We start from the raw sequence: 16,820 nt of genomic DNA, 5'->3' as shown, positions 1-16,820 counted from the left end.
ACTATACTGTAAATAAATATATACAGGGCTTTTTTCTGGGAAAAGAGGTGGTGGCGTGGAGGGCAATCTAAACTCCTCTCTGTCTGGAGATCAGGGGGCGGGGCCACCAGCCATGTGACCATTTTCAAGAGGTTCCAGAACTCCGTTCCACTGCGGTCCAACTGAAAAAAAGCCCTGAATATATATATGTTGACAGGATTGAGCCACAAGCTCTATTGAACAATTGCAAGGCCAGGAAACAATCAAGAAAAGCCAGTGTATCATTAGTGAGTAGTTATGTAGAAGGTGGGGAAATCATCCTAGACTTTTTTTGCAACCTGGAAATCTTTTCTCTGCATTTGCCGTTCCCAAGGGAAAGCTTTTCAACTTAAGCATCTGCTAAATGTGAATTCTTTTAAAGTAAGAACATACTTTCCCGCCCACTGGCTTACTTGTTTAAAAATGCCAACGAGTAAGTTCACCTGCAGGGCTTAATTTCCTCCTCTACTTCCTCCTGATTTGAGAGAGAGGATAAATGTTAACAAGTATGAGAAGGCACACACGCAAGTAATGTGACAAAAATGCAGGTGGGGATTACTCAAAACTTATTTTTCTTAATACAGGAGATGCATTAAGCATATGGTGGTTTGCAGCCAGAAGGAAAAAAAAATAAAAGCTTTATTATGAGACTAAGCCCATGCAAAATTTCTGCGAATGGAGTGGGTTTTTTTGATTTTCACTGATTTCCCCTCCCCCTGCAGACCTCTGGTTTCCTGTTCATGTTTTTCCGGGGGGGGGGGGGGCAGGAACGCCAAGGAGCAGCATTTCATTTTGGGCTGCAGTGGAAGGGAAGAGGTGAGGAAGTCTTGTTTTACCAGAAATTCTCAGGATCCAGAATTGGATTTCCTGTATTTTATTTGGAAAACTTGCTTTGCAGCGGGAAGTTTATGGCAAAAGTGGTCTTAAAGAAAGATGTTGATCCCAAAGAAAGATGGATGTCATCCAAAAGCCCATTGACTCCAGTGAATCTAGAAGGGTAGCTCTTCTTAGAACGGTACTGCCAGCGAGCTTCATGGTTGAGCGGGAATTTGAACCCCGGTTTCTCCCCTCCTAATGGAGCACTCTAACCATTACTCTGCTCTTGGCTGCATTTGTTGAATACTCACTGTTTTTCATGTTGTTTCTGTCTGGGGGGTGGGTAGGAATGGTTGGAACAGTCTAAAAATAGGAATATAGTAACAATTTAAGCTCTGCCATGTGCACACCATGTAAATAAGGGCATACAATTTTAAATTTGTTTATTTAAAATATTTATAGCCCACTTTTCATTCATTTGAAGTAGCTTACACCAAAAAGTGACACGCTGAAAAGAAATGTCTCTCCTCACGAGTGTTAAAATTTATGTGCATTTAAAATCTATAGATATATACAGATGATTCTTTGGGAAAGACAGTTTGCCTGGGAGAGATGCAATGTTTAAGAATAGCTAATGCAAACCATTGTTTGTTGCCTTAACCCTGCAATATTCTGCAGGTAGAATAAATCCAGGGGTCAGTTGCCAAGCTAAGAAATTACACCAGAAGATGTTTTTAGGGAGATACAAAAAAGACTTGCCTGATGTCATGTAAGGGAGGGAAAGCCATTGAATCCAGAATGGACCAAACACATTAACAGTGCAGTCCTAAGTAATTATTTCAATGAGCTTAGACTGGAGTAACTCTGCTTAGAATTGCACTGTTAGCCTGGTAGACGTGACAGGGCTCCTCCTGTTGACTGAACATGTTGAGAGAGAGCAGGCATGAGTACCTACCTCCTCATGATCGTTGGCTTGCAAGCATGGTGTCTGTGTTCAGAGAAGGTGTCCTCATGTACTCTGCCTTCCCATGATTGGTATTGTTCAAAAAGCAGCATTCCTGATTGCAGGAAAGGAGCGTATGCCCAGACACTTCATCCATACATTTGTATCATGCAGATGACCTGGCAGTTGTATGGATGGAAGGGGCAGGTCCAGAGTGCTTGTGTCCACTTTTTCTCCCTGTGTAATCAGTCAATGCATGGAGGGGTTGGGTATAAAAAACTACTGTGTGCTGTTTTGTTGGATTACCTCTTTTGGTATATTTTATTGTTGTTAGGCACTTCGAGCGCCTTTGGAGAGATAAGCAGGGTACAAATACAGAGAATTCAACCATGATTTGTCTGTCTACTACTTAAGTGTAGTGCAATCAAACCATGTTTGTGAAGCCACTTTTAACTGCGGTTTTACATTAACCATAATTTTAATATTCAGACATGCTTAACCATGGTTAAGGAAAAGAACGCATGATGAAGTATTATGTCTGCCTAGGGAATATACTGCATTTCCAACTGCAAGGAGTTTTACAGTAGCAAGAAGGGTCAGTCTAGTTGGGCACTTATTGGAGTTTGTGGGCAAGTAGAAGAAATAGTGTGGAATTGTTTAATCTAGATCTTGGGTACATTCACTGCTGTGCAGTGCAGTCCTATTTATTTTTTTCCTGCTACTAAGTGCTACTTGGTTCAACGGGTCTTACTCGCAGATAAGTTTGGAGCCATAAATTCCTTGAGATAACAATACAGCTCCATTACAAGTCGAAAGCAGACGCAGAATTCCTTTACTCAGTGTGATTGGATTTGAACAGAAAAATGAGAGAAGTGTGATAACCGGCTTCATGGGAAACTACCCTTCCTTCATAGACTCATTTACCCTATATGTGCCTTTGACATCCGTTGTTGCTGCACATTAACTCCTCAAAAGAGTGAGGTGATAGAATTGGCCGGCTTTGCCATAGGTTTGACACAAGTCCATAAATTATCCCAATTACTTTAAGAGAACTGCATGTAGTCCCTGGCTGAAGGTCCCGGGGTGGTTCAAAAACTCTGTATTGTCCAATTAATTTTCTGTGGACGCTTCTCCTTTAATATTTTAACTTGGAATTTTGAGGTCTGGCTGTCCTTTGTGTTCAGCTGCAGGGGAATTCTAGTGTTATTCCCGTCAAATGCTTGAATGGTAATTTCAGCACCTCGTGTGTCTTTCACCCTAGAACTGACTGACAGCCTCTTACTGTGATGTCTTTCATAGAAAATATGATTGATAACCTTAGTCGAATAACATGCTTAGCCTGCAGATCTTAATTTCCTGCCTCCTTCTCACCTTCTTAATTATTTTAGCTTTCCTTTTTCTTTTGTGTTCTCTTGTTCCGCTAATCCTACATCTCTGCAGTGCCTGGTATACTAGAACGTTCCTGCTGATTACTGGAGTTATTTTGGCATGAGATTTTGTGCTTGTGGGTGTGAAATGACTGAATTTTACACAGTAGGGCTATTTGCAAGTTCTGGGTGTACTCCACAGATGATTAAGGGAAAAAATGAAAGGCATTTGGGTTATTCTGTGTGTACCTATTATTAGGCTCATACTGTTACTTTATGAACTTGGAAAATCAAAGGTTTGTTAGCTTTTTTATTATTGATTTGCTTCCCAGTTCAGTTTAGAGGAGAAAGCCTTTTATTATTATTCTTAATCCTTGGTTTTGAACTCACAGAACTTTTAAAAGTTCCTTTCAGTGTATTTTTTTTGCCTTTTAAGGCTAAAGAAATACAGTAGCCAAAGCCAGCAATTTTGTGTTTTGCTTTTGTATTATGTTGTGTTCGGTACCATGTGTTTTGTATTATATTAAGTTGGAAAGACATACCTCGGGGGATGATGGTTATAAATAGTTATGTGTTTATACCAGTCCCCCTCCCATTTTATAAAATGGCTTCTTGGGAGTTCAAAGTCTTTCAGTTCGTGTTGAATCATGTTATTTCATGAGTAGAGATGGGCACGAACAGGAAAAAAAATGAACGCGATGTTCGTTGCCATCCACGAACAGGGAATCGTGAACAACCACGAACATGACCCTGTTCACAAACATGTTCGTGGTTGGCTATTTGTGGGAGGGAGGGGGGAGACTTGGAAGGGAGGAAAGTTCCCTGCACCGTTTGCAAACGGCATGGGGAACCTCCTTCCCTTCAAAGTCTCCCTCCTTCCAACTGGCTGGAGGGAGGCAGGGGAGACTCTGAAGGGAAGAAGGTTCCCCATGCCATTTGCAAATGGTGTGGTGAACCTTGTTCCCTTCAGAGTCTCCCTTCTTCCAGCTGGCTGGAGGGAGGGGGGAGACTTTGTCAGGAAACCCCTGACAAGCAGCTGAGTGGGGGATTTAAATGTCCCTCTTCCTGGGCTGCGCAGCAGTAAGGAGAGGGAAGTTTAAACCTTGGCAGGCTGCAATCAGCCCTTGTCAGGGTTTTCCTTGACAAGCAGCTGAGTCGGGGGTAAAGTGCCCCTGGGCTTAGATTGGGGTTTCCAGGGCAACAGGAGTTCAGACAGTTCAGAAAGTCTGTACTTACTGTTGCCAAGGGAATTGATTGAAAAGCGCCAGACTATCTGGCTTGATGAATGGCTGATGAACACCACGAACAGGGCTTGGAACGAACACATGTTCGTCGGGAACGGGGCTTCACAAACAGCTTGCTTGTGAACAGCTGATCGGGCTGTTCCATCGTTGGCTCATGGATCATGGTGTCCATGGCATCATGTTTATCAAGAGGGAAGGAGAGAACTGGTCACAGAGATGCCGTTTTCAGCAGCAGTTCATATCATTTGTAACATGCCATTCCAATATATAGTAAAACTTTTTTTATCATGGGAGTGCTTTTGTCCTCCATGCTGTTACTCAGCTCGCAATCACCCCCCTTCCCCAACAACTGGGCTTATTACATAGCTTGTATACTATTTATCCATTATATGCAAATTTTTGCAATAGGAATGCAATAGCCCTTTCTTAAAAAGTGAAAAGCGATTTTTTGAATAACTGGTTGAGACTGGAGAAGCAGTACATATAGTTGGTGCTTAATCCTTTACCAATCCTCTTTTTCTCTGCTCCAAACGTGCATTTGAAACCCAATGGGGGATATTTAGGAACAAAGAAAGTGGGTAGAGAAAGTTTGGGTGCCATCTCCTTCTGTTGTTCTGTTTCACTGGCCTGAACCAAAGCAGATTTAGATTTTTTGAGAAAGGATTGTTGAACTGTTGTTGATTCCATGTAACATATATTCCATGTAACATATATTCAAGAACTTTCATCTTGCATTCTTGGATGAATTGCCACTGGACATCTAAGCTGGATTTTCAAATGAGGTAAAGGTAATTGCTACAGCTACAGGAGCCCTTTTCAGACACATGTACTAGGAGCCTGACAACTGCAAGTACTGGGAGTGTATGCTACCCTTGATACTCCTATTACATGCAACCACCATGTTGTCTGAACAAGGGGAACTAACACATTTTACACCTCAGTAGGTTACTGTAAGTTGGCCGAGATTTGATGGCACTTTACACACGCACACATGCACAGTTTTAGTATGTGCAAACCAGTATCCTGACAAATCCAGTGTTCAGTTTGCATATACAAAAGCACGTGCAAAATATATGCATTCCCCCGTTCAAGCAACACATATATTGGGAGGACCTGTGTGCCCTTGGGATGTTCTTGGTATACAAACATATAAAAAGTCAGTGAAATATATGAAATACGTTTATGCACCATAGATGCAGCCTCTGTCCACCCATTTTCAGTCCTCTTAAGAAATATTGCCTGATTCAGACTGATCTTGATTCTCATCTCAGGACTGGTAAATGTGTTTGTGAAGTTGTGACAGTGGGGTGATGTCTGTAGTTCTTGGGTGGTGATTCTAGAAGAAACCCAAAACTCGGACCCTTTATTTAAATCAAGGCAGTGATTTAAATTGTTGAGAGAGACTGGTTGAAATAATTAATTTTAATCAAGTTTTTAAATTTCAGTTTATTTTACTGCAAGAATTTAGAGATCCCGAGATGGCAAGGATGTATTAGAAAAGGCATTCCAGAATTTTCCACATCATCTGGAAAAGAATGTCCACCTTTTTCTTTGCTTTGGAACTATTTTTTTTTATTTATGTGCAGGCTTGTGTTGACTTAACTGGTTTATCAACTAAAACTCATAGGATTCAACGATGGGGTTTTCTTGAACTGAGCGTCATTTTTATTTTTATTTTTTTTAACATTATTTATAGTCCACTTTCTCACAGAAACTCAAGGTGGATTTTACAATGTAAGTCAATACGATCAACAGCTGGGACATCAAGTAAACAATACAATAAGGTTTGGATTTCAGAATTTGAAAATAAGCAGAAATATTATACGGAGCTGAAACAAAGCATAAGTAAATAAACATGACATGTTAAACAATAAGGACATTTCTTAGCTGGAGCGTATTTACAGAAATAGACAGTACACAGTAGTATAAAGTCCCTCTTCTTTTAACCAAAGCATCTTTCTAAACCATTTTCTTACAGTATAGAGATCATTTACTTGTTAAAAAGGCCCTCCTGTATAATTCAGTTTTGCATAGCTTGCAGAAAGCCGGGAGAGTGGGATCCTTTCTAACCTCATCAAGCAAGTTGTTCCACAAGGTGGTGGGCACTATAGAGAATTTGTGTGTTTGGGCAGTTGTTGATGTCCCCATTTATAGAGTGGTACCTGCAGAAGGCCTTGTTCAGATGAGTGAAGCTGCCAAGGCGGAGCATAGGGAGAGAGGCAGTCTTGCAGAGACGAGGGACCAAGGCCATGAAGGACTTTGTATTTGATAGCCAATACCTTGAATTGAGCCCAATAACTGATAGGTAGCCATTGGAGTGACTGCAGAATGGGAGTAAAGTGAATGCTCCAATGAGCTCTTGGTAATAACCAAGATGCAGCATTCTGTACCAGCTGGAGTCTCTGAAATGACTTTGAGAGGAGACCTGTATAGAGTGCATTATAATAGCGTAGTCCTGATGTTACTGTGGTGTGGAACCAGGTGGCCTGCTCAGTTGTGTCAAGTCAGGGGGGCATCTTCTGGACTAGACTACATTGGAAGAAGGCTTTTTTTGAAGCTGCATTAATTTCTCTAGCACCATTGTTGGATCCAGTATAACACCTAGTTTTTTAACCTAGTTAGCAAGGGTCAGCTGGAACCCATTGAAAGTGGAGAGCACAGTGCCCTTCCTCTGCCTTCCCAACCAGCATCGTGTCAGCCTTGTCTGGGTTCAGTTTCAGTTGGTTCGCTTTCAGCATTTTGACTACAGCAATCAGGCAGTGGCTCAAGACCTCTACTGCATCACCCAGGGATTTGGATAGAGATAGAGAGCTGAGCCTCATTCTCATATTAATGACATCCAATTTGCATAGCCATGAAAGATTTTTCCCAAAGGCTTTACATTCACATTGAATAACATGGGGAATAAGATTGCACCCCGTGGAATAATAAGACATATTGATTTGAAGCTAAACAAAGAATTTATGCTATTTAAAGGTTGAATCTAAACAATTGATTCTTAGAGAGAAGGGTAACAATTGTGTAAAACGGGTCTGTAAAGCACCCACTCTTCCACTTTGCAGGTGCTTTAGATGTTGGGCAAACCATCTGGAGCATGCTTTCCCTTTTTGTGGTTTCTGTACAATAGTCTGGGCTGGCTGCATCCACCCTGAATTGGACATTATGCTATGATTGAGCTATAGCGATCTTTCTCAGCTGTATTATCCTATGTTGGCAATCCATTTGTGAAGGATTGCTATAGCACGTCGATGGTGCAATATCCAAAGGTGTTTGGATGCAACTTTTGAACAAGGGCTGCTTTCACACTGCTTAGCAGCCACGGAACATTGCGCCAAGCTCCCAGAACAACAGTGTCTTCCTGGCACGATTTTACTTCTGTTTACTACAAAAGGTGCTGGTTGATCCACACCCTGTCATGGCCATCTAATGGTTTCTGAATGATAGACAATTATGATTTTTAAGAAGCTTGATTTCTAAACTCTACTTTCACTAAAGGAAAAGAATTTTTTTTCTGGGTGGACAGTGTCGCCCTTTCCCACTTTACGGGTTGAGAAACTGACTGTATTTGTGAAAGAGCATGACGGAATTGAGATTTTTAGGGTCTGCAGACCACACCTGTATCACAGCATGAGAATATTTCTCTTACATTGGTACATTGACAGATAACGCTAATGTGCAAAGCTCATGAATGGAGGTAATCTCCTTTTTTCTGTAGATGGAGTTGGGAAAAGGCTGGAGGTTAACAACAACACAGCCCTTTCAGATGTTCAAGGTAAGATGGATCAAGTTCACCTTGCTTGGGGATATTTCCCTTCTTGAAGTTAACACCAGAATTTGCTTGTCTGTCAAAGCCAAAGTGGAGTTTTATACAAAGGTTTATGGAGTCTTAAAAACAGACTGTGTGTCATTGCGTCATTTTCTGTGCCATAAACATTAACCTGCATATTTCAGCTACAATTTTCTTTCTCATGGATGCTGAAAGCTAGCACCAGCTTTCCTGCAAAGGAGGTTTGCATATTGCATGTTAACTCGCAAAGTGTTTCTGCTTTGAAAATGCCCTCCAACACATAATCCATTGAGGAATGAAACCCTGTATTAGGAATGAAATCCTACATATATTCCTATACATATTCCTACATGTATGCAGTCTTGAATAAGAGGTCTATAAATGCTATGACAGTTTTGAAGGTCGTAGTCAGATCTTTATTTTTCCAGGATGGACACAAATGCAGCAGCTTGTGTTTGCGTGCACCATTCTCTCTTCCCCTAGTGTATGGAGGACCATGATTGAAGACTTTCTAGGTTGGCAAGGCTTGAAGCAAACTCAGTTTGGATGTGATGGCTGAATGTCAGGAGCCTTTCTTCCCTACAAGCTAAAAGTGGATCAACCCATTACAAAGTCCAAGCATGTGGCAACCACAAAGGCTTTGAATTAGACATGTGCTTGGAGTCCAGTGCTGGGACCTACCTATGAATGCACAGGCCTGATTCAGGTCAGGACCAGGTCATATGGGGATAGGGGGCTTCGCGCCTCTCTCCTGAAGCACTCTTTGCCCCATTGGGAAATTTACATGTAGCCATCAGTACATGTAAGTTTCTCCAGTGAGCAAACAGCACTTCATGGGTGCCATTTCAGGTCAGGATAATGGTGGAGGGGGAGGGGCTGGAAGACCCCTCTCATGTTTGCCATGGCCCCAATTGGAATCAGGCTTATGCTCAGTTATTTGTTACTGAGCACAAATCTTCTGAAAGTCCTCGTTGGGAGCATGTGCGGTTGTAATGTGTGAATCAGCCCACAGATTTGGAACTAGTTATATGGAGGTTTAGGGCTTAACTACTCATGACACCGAATGATGGCTGTAGCATTTTAAATTCATTATTTATAAACCTATGTGTGAGGGCCCAGTTTGGGTGGAGGGAAGATGCCCAGCTTGCATTTTAACTTTTATTGCATGGCTGTCACCATCTTGGTTAATTTTTGCTAATTGTATTTCCAAGTTCCACTTCCTTAATTTGAGATGTCATCCACCCTGTGCTTTTTTCTGACATGAAGCTTACAGGTTCCTGTATGAGTACTTGTATATTTCCCCAACAAGCCTCCCTGGGGCCATTTAAGATTGGGAAAATGAGGATCTGGCGTAGCATGAAGGGAGGGCTTCCTCCCTGCACAAGTCTAAATCGTGCCTCTATGCACATGATTTTTAGACAAATGGAGCTGAGATCTCCATTCACAGAATGCCTGGCTGAATATGTAGATGAACTCTTAGAATCCCTGTTAGTGGGGGAATCTAGTTTGCTGAGATGAAACAGGAATTGCATTAGGCATTAAGGTGAACAGGGACTCAAAACCCAGGAAGCCTTCAGTTGCATTCTGCATAAAAAGGGAAGAGAGGGAGGAGGGAGTGTGTGAACATGACAGCAATCTCTGCTGGTGCCCATCCTGGACAAACAGGAAGTAATTGTAAATGGGGTAAACTACTTTGATTGTGCCAGTGTGTGCTCGGCACCAAACAATCAGCTTTCATGAAGGACCAGATTTTGCACTCAGAATAAATTATAATTGTTGTGAAAGAAAGAACTGAATGAGAACACAGAGGTTAGATAATGCTTTCAAAGGGTTATCAGAAAGACCCTTGAAGGAGTACATACCCTTTGTCCTACCCTTTCAGATCTTGAGTCTTTATTGAACATTGCTTTATAGATCTGCATAGTGCAGTCTTGCATATTAGCAACTGCCTTCTAAGAAAAATTGTGAAATTGGCCATAGACAGTCCTAGGACCAATTTCATACCATGCACCAGTATTCATGCTTTCATAGTGAACTGCATATAAGCAAATGATGCCCAGATTGCATTTTAACTTTTATTGCATGGCTGTCACCATCTTGGTTAATTTTTGCTAATTGTATTTCCAAGTTCCACTTCCTTAATTTGAGAACATAATGATGCAAATAAAAAGCAGGATGGAGACCTGGATGATTCCACAGTGAATACCCCCCAGCCTGCATGAATTTTTAAGACTATTCCATTATTATTCATATTAGTGGGAAAGTCCACATGAACTCCAAATTCCGTGGTGGTCAAGTTTGCCCTGTTTCAGTAAAACATTTTCAAATTAGGTAGGGCACCCTGCAAAATGTCTTTTAAAGGCATTGTTCTCCTTTAACACAGAAAAAAGCCACCCTTTTATTTGAATGTAGTATGTGTCTCCAGGACCAAAACCACATACCTAAAGAATTCAGGCAATCAAAGAGGAGACATCAATCTTCATTAAACTTGTACTGTCAAATGATTTAACTTGTCTGTTATGACTTCCCCAGAGACCTTGCATGGGGTGAGAAATCAGATGAATACAGTAAAGAAACAGCTAAAGGTTCCTTAAGTTTTCCGGGCAAATTTGGAATACAATTTGGAGAACTTGTACACATAGTTTATATTTAGTATATCTTACCAGCTTTACTTCTTGGCAAGGAAGACAAAACTGTCCAGAAAGCTGGGAAATAAATATGAATTTGTTTTATTTTCTGTGTGGACTTTTCTTTCTTCAGATTCATTCCCTCCCTCAAACTTAGAAGCCCACGTGTAGTTTTGTTCTGCTAATTTGTTCATAACTGAAGGCTGCAGTGAAAATTCAGAATGAGCCAGAAGGGTGCTGCATCATTAACATCATTAACATTTTTCACAAACCGTGACATCAGGTCATTTCTAATGGATACATTGCACTTCTGTGTTGTCGCTTACACAGTCTCCAGTGTGAACCTAACAACCAATTCAGATATTACCTTATTGTAGGTATGGGAGTTATTCCATATTTGCATATGCAGGAAAGCATATTGCATAAAAGGAGTACACTGTGAATCTGATGGCAAATTTACTTGATCTGTATGCATAGTTATTGGTATGTTTGGTCCATATGCAGAAATCTGCAGATTCTCCTTCTAACATTTCTGTCTGGATAGGAACACACAGTTTTTTTCTTCCTCATTCTCCATATTCGAAAACTCCAGCTTTAGCCCAGAAACAAAAAGGACACAGGTAGCAATCAGCAGCACCTAAAGATACAGTGTGGTGTTATAGAACAGTTTTCCTTCTCCTAAAAGACAGTATACAGACAGTGACACCTAGTGACAGAACATGGCATTAACCTTTCTAAATTGAACACTAAAATAACTGCTGCTACAAAAATTATTTGCTTGGATACACCAGTCCTCTCCAATTTTGTAAAAGCAGCCTGGAAATGCTGTCCACAAACCAAACACTCACATCAAGAAAAGTGCATTCAAAGAAAAGGGAGAATTTCAGTTTATAATAAGAATGATCTCCATCCAAAAACTTTCTTCAACTTTATTACAAATCGTTGAAGAATTTCAGTAATAAAAATGTGAGAAAAAAGTCTTGTATAAGTCTTTGATTATGGAAACTAACTCTAACTTGCCAGTGAAGGTATAAAAAACAGAATTATATGGGTTTATCAGCAAGTTGCATTCTATGCTCAGACACAGTGGCTCAGACACATGTTGGACTTCGTTATTGAGCATAGGGTGTTTTAAAAAGAAACTGCTCTGCATCATTTTGGTAATTGTTTCTGATGTAAGAGTTGTGAAAGCTATTCTCTCTTTTTTTTTAAATCCTTTTTTAAAAAAAGTAAAAACCACATTCCAAGCTGGTATGTTTTTGGTGTATGTTCCACATGGTAATGTCTGAATTGGGTGGCTGTTCTAGAAAACTCTTTGTTGATTTATAAATGATTGAACAGTGAAAATGTTTGCTCAGAAACGCCTGCTCTACCAAAGAATTTAAAATTATGGTACACAGTGTGTTGTTTTTAGGATATAACCTTCAGGACGTTGGGGAAGATTGAAGACACATCTCTTACCAGTGAAGTTTTCAGATCAGTTGAGATGACTAAAATCCCATTTATTGCTAATTCTAGTGTTCCAAGTCATTTTGCAGCACTGAATCAAAACTGTGTGACTTCTGAATTTATGTATTTTTAAAAGTCTGTCTTCTAGTTTCTTTTCAGTTTTAGGGTTTAGTCGTATCACTTTGTGATGCTAGAAATCTCCTTCCAAAAAACCAAAGCCACGGATCCATTCAGAAACTATAGAAATGTCCATGCTATGGGATGGATCCAGTAAGTTTTCTGCTTGTGGAAGTGGCTTTTCCTTTACAACCCCAGAAAATCTTCTGCTAAAGGTCAGACGACCCTCAACTAATATGCAGCCCAGCACAGAAGGGAGCAGTATTAAGGGGGAAATCAGGTGAAATTGCCCCCCCCTTTCTTGCATGAAACAGAAAGCTCACTGATATAAGTATGTTTTTCAACACTCTTGTTACAGAAGTATTTTTCCTCCAGGGGAAAAAATTCTAAATGGGCACAAGGCAGACGTAACTCCGGGAAACTTACAACTGTGGTTTAGTGTTCACTTGTACAAATTCATGCTTCCATCCATGGTTTAGTTTTAGCTGTGATTCAGTGTTACAGCTGCACCACTGCTAACCGTTAATTTCAAATCAGGGTATGTACCCAGCGTTAGAAGCTGATTTTCACATTCTGATTAAAGGTTTCCGTGGCTGGCACTGATGCAGACGTAGCATTTCACCCTAAGTTCTAACCAGTGAAATGAAGAGATAATTAGCAGGGTAGGGAGGCAGGAGAAGGTGGGATGGCGCCCATCGTTTCTGACAAGCTATCAAGTTCCTAATAAGGGCGAGGAGCTTGCTAGCAATAAGTGTGATGTAGTGGACCATAGGGTTGTATAATTGGAAAGATTTGCTTTCCCCCCCCTACTAGTTCCCTCCCAAAGGTCCGTATGTTGGGGAGGGGGGGAGGTTACAATGCTCCTTCTACATATTGTCACCTACATCTTTCTATTTCCATAATGGTTCCAATGTTCATTATCTCTCAATCCCGTACATGCGGTTATGGGAGTCTTCTGCCCGATCTTGCTGTATAATTTTTAACAGAGTCCAAAAATATATATTTTTGGCCTTTGTGACACCCTTTGGCACCCTGTCCTGCTGTCGGTCAATTTCCAAAGTAACTGGGGAATGAGTGGAAATGAATTTTGAGAGATTAAGTTTTGAACAAGATATTTTCTCTGGCTGCATGTTCTCTCTCATAGTATCTGCTAGCAAAAAAGTCAATTATTGCTATGGGTACATATATATAAAGGAAAAGCTCATATTTTTGAGAACCCTGGGGTGCCCTCTGTGCATAAAGATACATTACACTTTCTCCATGGGACCCCTCCTGATGAAGTTCAGGCTACCCAACATTAGTCACAATGAGCAGGTTTCAACCCTGTTTGTCCTCTCCAAGTGCAGAGCTATTATTTTCATCAAAAGAACAAATGGCTACCAGTCACTCAGATGACAGTAAATAAATTCTCCACTTGAGAACATCACTTTTGTGGGTGTGACATCTGTCCTTGGTGACCCCAGCTTCTGGGTCAAGGAACAAGTTCTGTTTATCACCCACATGTCCCAAGTTATAGCCAGCTTGGGATCAAAAATACAGATGATGAATTTGCATCTCTGCCATCTATAAACTCCAAACTCGTACAGAACTGGTCTGCAAATTGTAGATCCATACTGTCTCAATTTATCTTGGAGCAATGTTACAAAGGGATAGGGAGTTTAACCCGTCAACCTCCATTTGGCTTTGCTAATTGAAAGGTTTCCCAGTTCTTTATTATTGTTTTAAAGGGAAAAATGACATGCATGTAAAGAGCAGTTTGGTGTAGTGGTTAAGAGTGTGGGATTCTAATATGGAGAGCCGGGTTTTATTCCCCATTCCTCCACTTGAAGCCAGCTGGGTGACCTTGGGTCAGTCACAGCTTCTCGGAGCTCTCTCAGCCGCACCTACCTCACAGGGTGATTGTCATGAGGATAATAATAGCGCACTTTGTAAACTGCTCTGAGTGGGCGTTAAGTTGTCCTGAAGGGCAGTGTATAAATCAAATGTTGTTGTTGTTGTTGTTATTTTTTTTTTAAAATGGGGTAGCCAGTTTTGAATACCTAAATTGAGTGGAGGTTGAAGAGTTAAACTCTCTCCTGCTTGGAACTGACAGCCAGGCTACAAGTGACAAATGACACAGGTTGGACACTTGTCAGCTTCCCTCAAGTTTTGATGGGAAATGTAGGCACCTTGGTGGAATGTTGGACAAGTGACAGTTGAAAAGTTCATTGGACAGCAGTCGGAGAGCCAAGCTGTAAAACCAGGATGGCTACATTTCCCATCAGAACTTGAGGGAAGCTGACAAGTGTCCAACCGGTGTCATTTGTCACTTGTAGCCTGGCCCTGAGGCTGCAACTTAGCTCAAGAGAAGAAAACTGAAACAAGGGAATGTCTTGTGCTTATGGCTGGGCACGGCTTGGTTCTGTTCTGTGGTATTCCCCCACTGGCTGAACCCAGTGCCTGGCTGCTGTGAATGACGCTGGTTCTGATGGCTCAATTGTCACAGTATCTCTTGCTTCAGTTTGGTTTGGATGGAATGGGCGCGATACTCTGGTGTGATGTTGGTCCCGTTGCTTCACTTTGGTTCTGAGGGGATTCCATTCTCTTGCTTCATTTTATTTATGTTGGATTAAGTTGCAATGGTATCCCTTGGTTCAGTTTGGTTTTGGCGGAATGGGTGTAATTCTCTGGTGTAATGTTGGTCCCATTGCCTCTCTATGGTTCTGGGAGGATTCCATTCCCATGCTTCAGTTTGCTTCTGTAGGGATTTCTCTGGGATGAGCATTCAAGAATGTCCCTTGGCCATGGCAGACTTGCCCCAGTGTGTTTCTGCAGCGGGAATCAGCTTTGACCTTTTTTCCCGTAGGAAACAATGGATTGGCTGGCATCACCTTCTTTGGAGGACCATAGAATTGGCTGCAGAGTCCAGTCTTCCTGAAACTTGCGGGGGAGGGGTCTTTAGAGGACAGTCAAGAGTAGGTTCCCTGCAAATTTGCTGAAGGTTTCATGAAAAATGACTCCACCCAGCATCCCAGATAGCCTCCGATTTTCCCATAGGGAATAATGGCCAAATTAAACTGAATTTCTCTAATATAGCTGAACCAAATTAGAGAATCGATTCGGTATTCCCAGAATTCAGAATTTTGCAGAATACCGAATACAAATTTCCTGATTTTTTGGAGAGTGTGTACATCCTTAGTGCAGTTGTAGGTTGCCTGTTACATGTAACATAACACCTGAAAGGAACTTGTTTGTGTTTATATTTGGATATTTTTATACCCAGATTTAAAAAGTTGTGTGAATTGTTCTTGAACCAGCTCCGAGCTGTTTTGAATTCAGTAGTACCTGAAATTCCAGTAAAGACTGTTAACAATTTACATTTTGGGGCATTCTCCAACATCATTGCTAATAAAGGAAGGATTCATATTAGAGGTGTAGATTTGGATATTTCTGAGCTGAAATTGTACCTGTCATTTACTGTTTTGTTTCGGCTTGGGGACCTCCAAGATGGCAAAAGGCACTCTGACATTCTGGGATTCCTCAAATTTCTGCCCTGACATTTTCTTTGGCGGGGGGGGGGGAGTTCTGGGTTATTTCAGCTTTCATTGAAAACAGTGGCAATAGACCTGGCCTCTGCAGTCTGCATGCCATACTTACCAATGCCCAATATTCCTCACCCCCCCCCCAATTTCTCAAAATCGAGTATAGTATAGTATCAATACCCCTGAAATTTCTGGGTAGCAGTAATAATACCTTTTCTGAAATACTGAAATGAAATTATTAAAGTGAAAATTTTTGGAATGCACACCCCTAATTCATATCTAGATCACTGATTAATCAGATATTGGTATACTGGAATTCCTGGAGATTACTGACATACCTTTATTTGAGTAATATATCAACACCTATATAAATCCTTTTGTTGTTCTTTTGCTTGCTGAAGAAACATCTAGAGCATACGTGTGGGAGGGAGAGATATGGGCCATAAAGAGCTATGTACAGCATAAGCTAGGGAAAAAGAAGATAGTGGACAATGTTCTTTTCCTGTGTCTTGGTATATCCAGAGCACGCCTCTACTCCAGATGTATTGCCACAAAATCATCAAGACGTGGAAGGTTATAGCTTATAAATACTGGCTTTTGAAATCTATAGCAAATGGTCACAGGCCCTTGTGAGCCACAATCAGATGGCAGCATGTATGGCAGTGTTCCCCCAAGTGGTGCCTATGGGCATCATGCTGCCCACCAATGGGTTTCTTGGCAGCGATTGGCTTCTTTAAAGTTTCTCTTCCCCCAAACAAATAAATAGTCCTGGCTTTCCTCTTCCTTCTTCTAGTACTTCAGAAGAGCTCCACAGGCATCACGTTTCTGTCTGTAGGGGGTGCCCATTTAGAAATAACTGCCTTCAACAATAGCTTGCAAACTTTTAGTCTTTTGTGATTGGTTGGCCCCAGCACTTCATGGCAGCCATTTT

At 41.2% G+C, this 16,820-nt stretch overlaps 1 protein-coding gene across 2 annotated transcripts in view; it reads left to right on the top strand.

Moving 5' to 3' along the window:
* Positions 1-16,820, top strand: part of NALCN (sodium leak channel, non-selective) — a 258,283-nt gene that overhangs the window by 14,596 nt on the left and 226,867 nt on the right. The window lies entirely within an intron of this gene.

This window comes from Eublepharis macularius, chromosome 3, assembly GCF_028583425.1.
Source record: "Eublepharis macularius isolate TG4126 chromosome 3, MPM_Emac_v1.0, whole genome shotgun sequence".
In the NCBI taxonomy this organism is placed as follows: Eukaryota; Metazoa; Chordata; class Lepidosauria; order Squamata; family Eublepharidae; genus Eublepharis; species Eublepharis macularius.
Note: the sequence above shows the minus strand (reverse complement) of the source record. Positions and strands in the feature narration are given on the sequence as shown.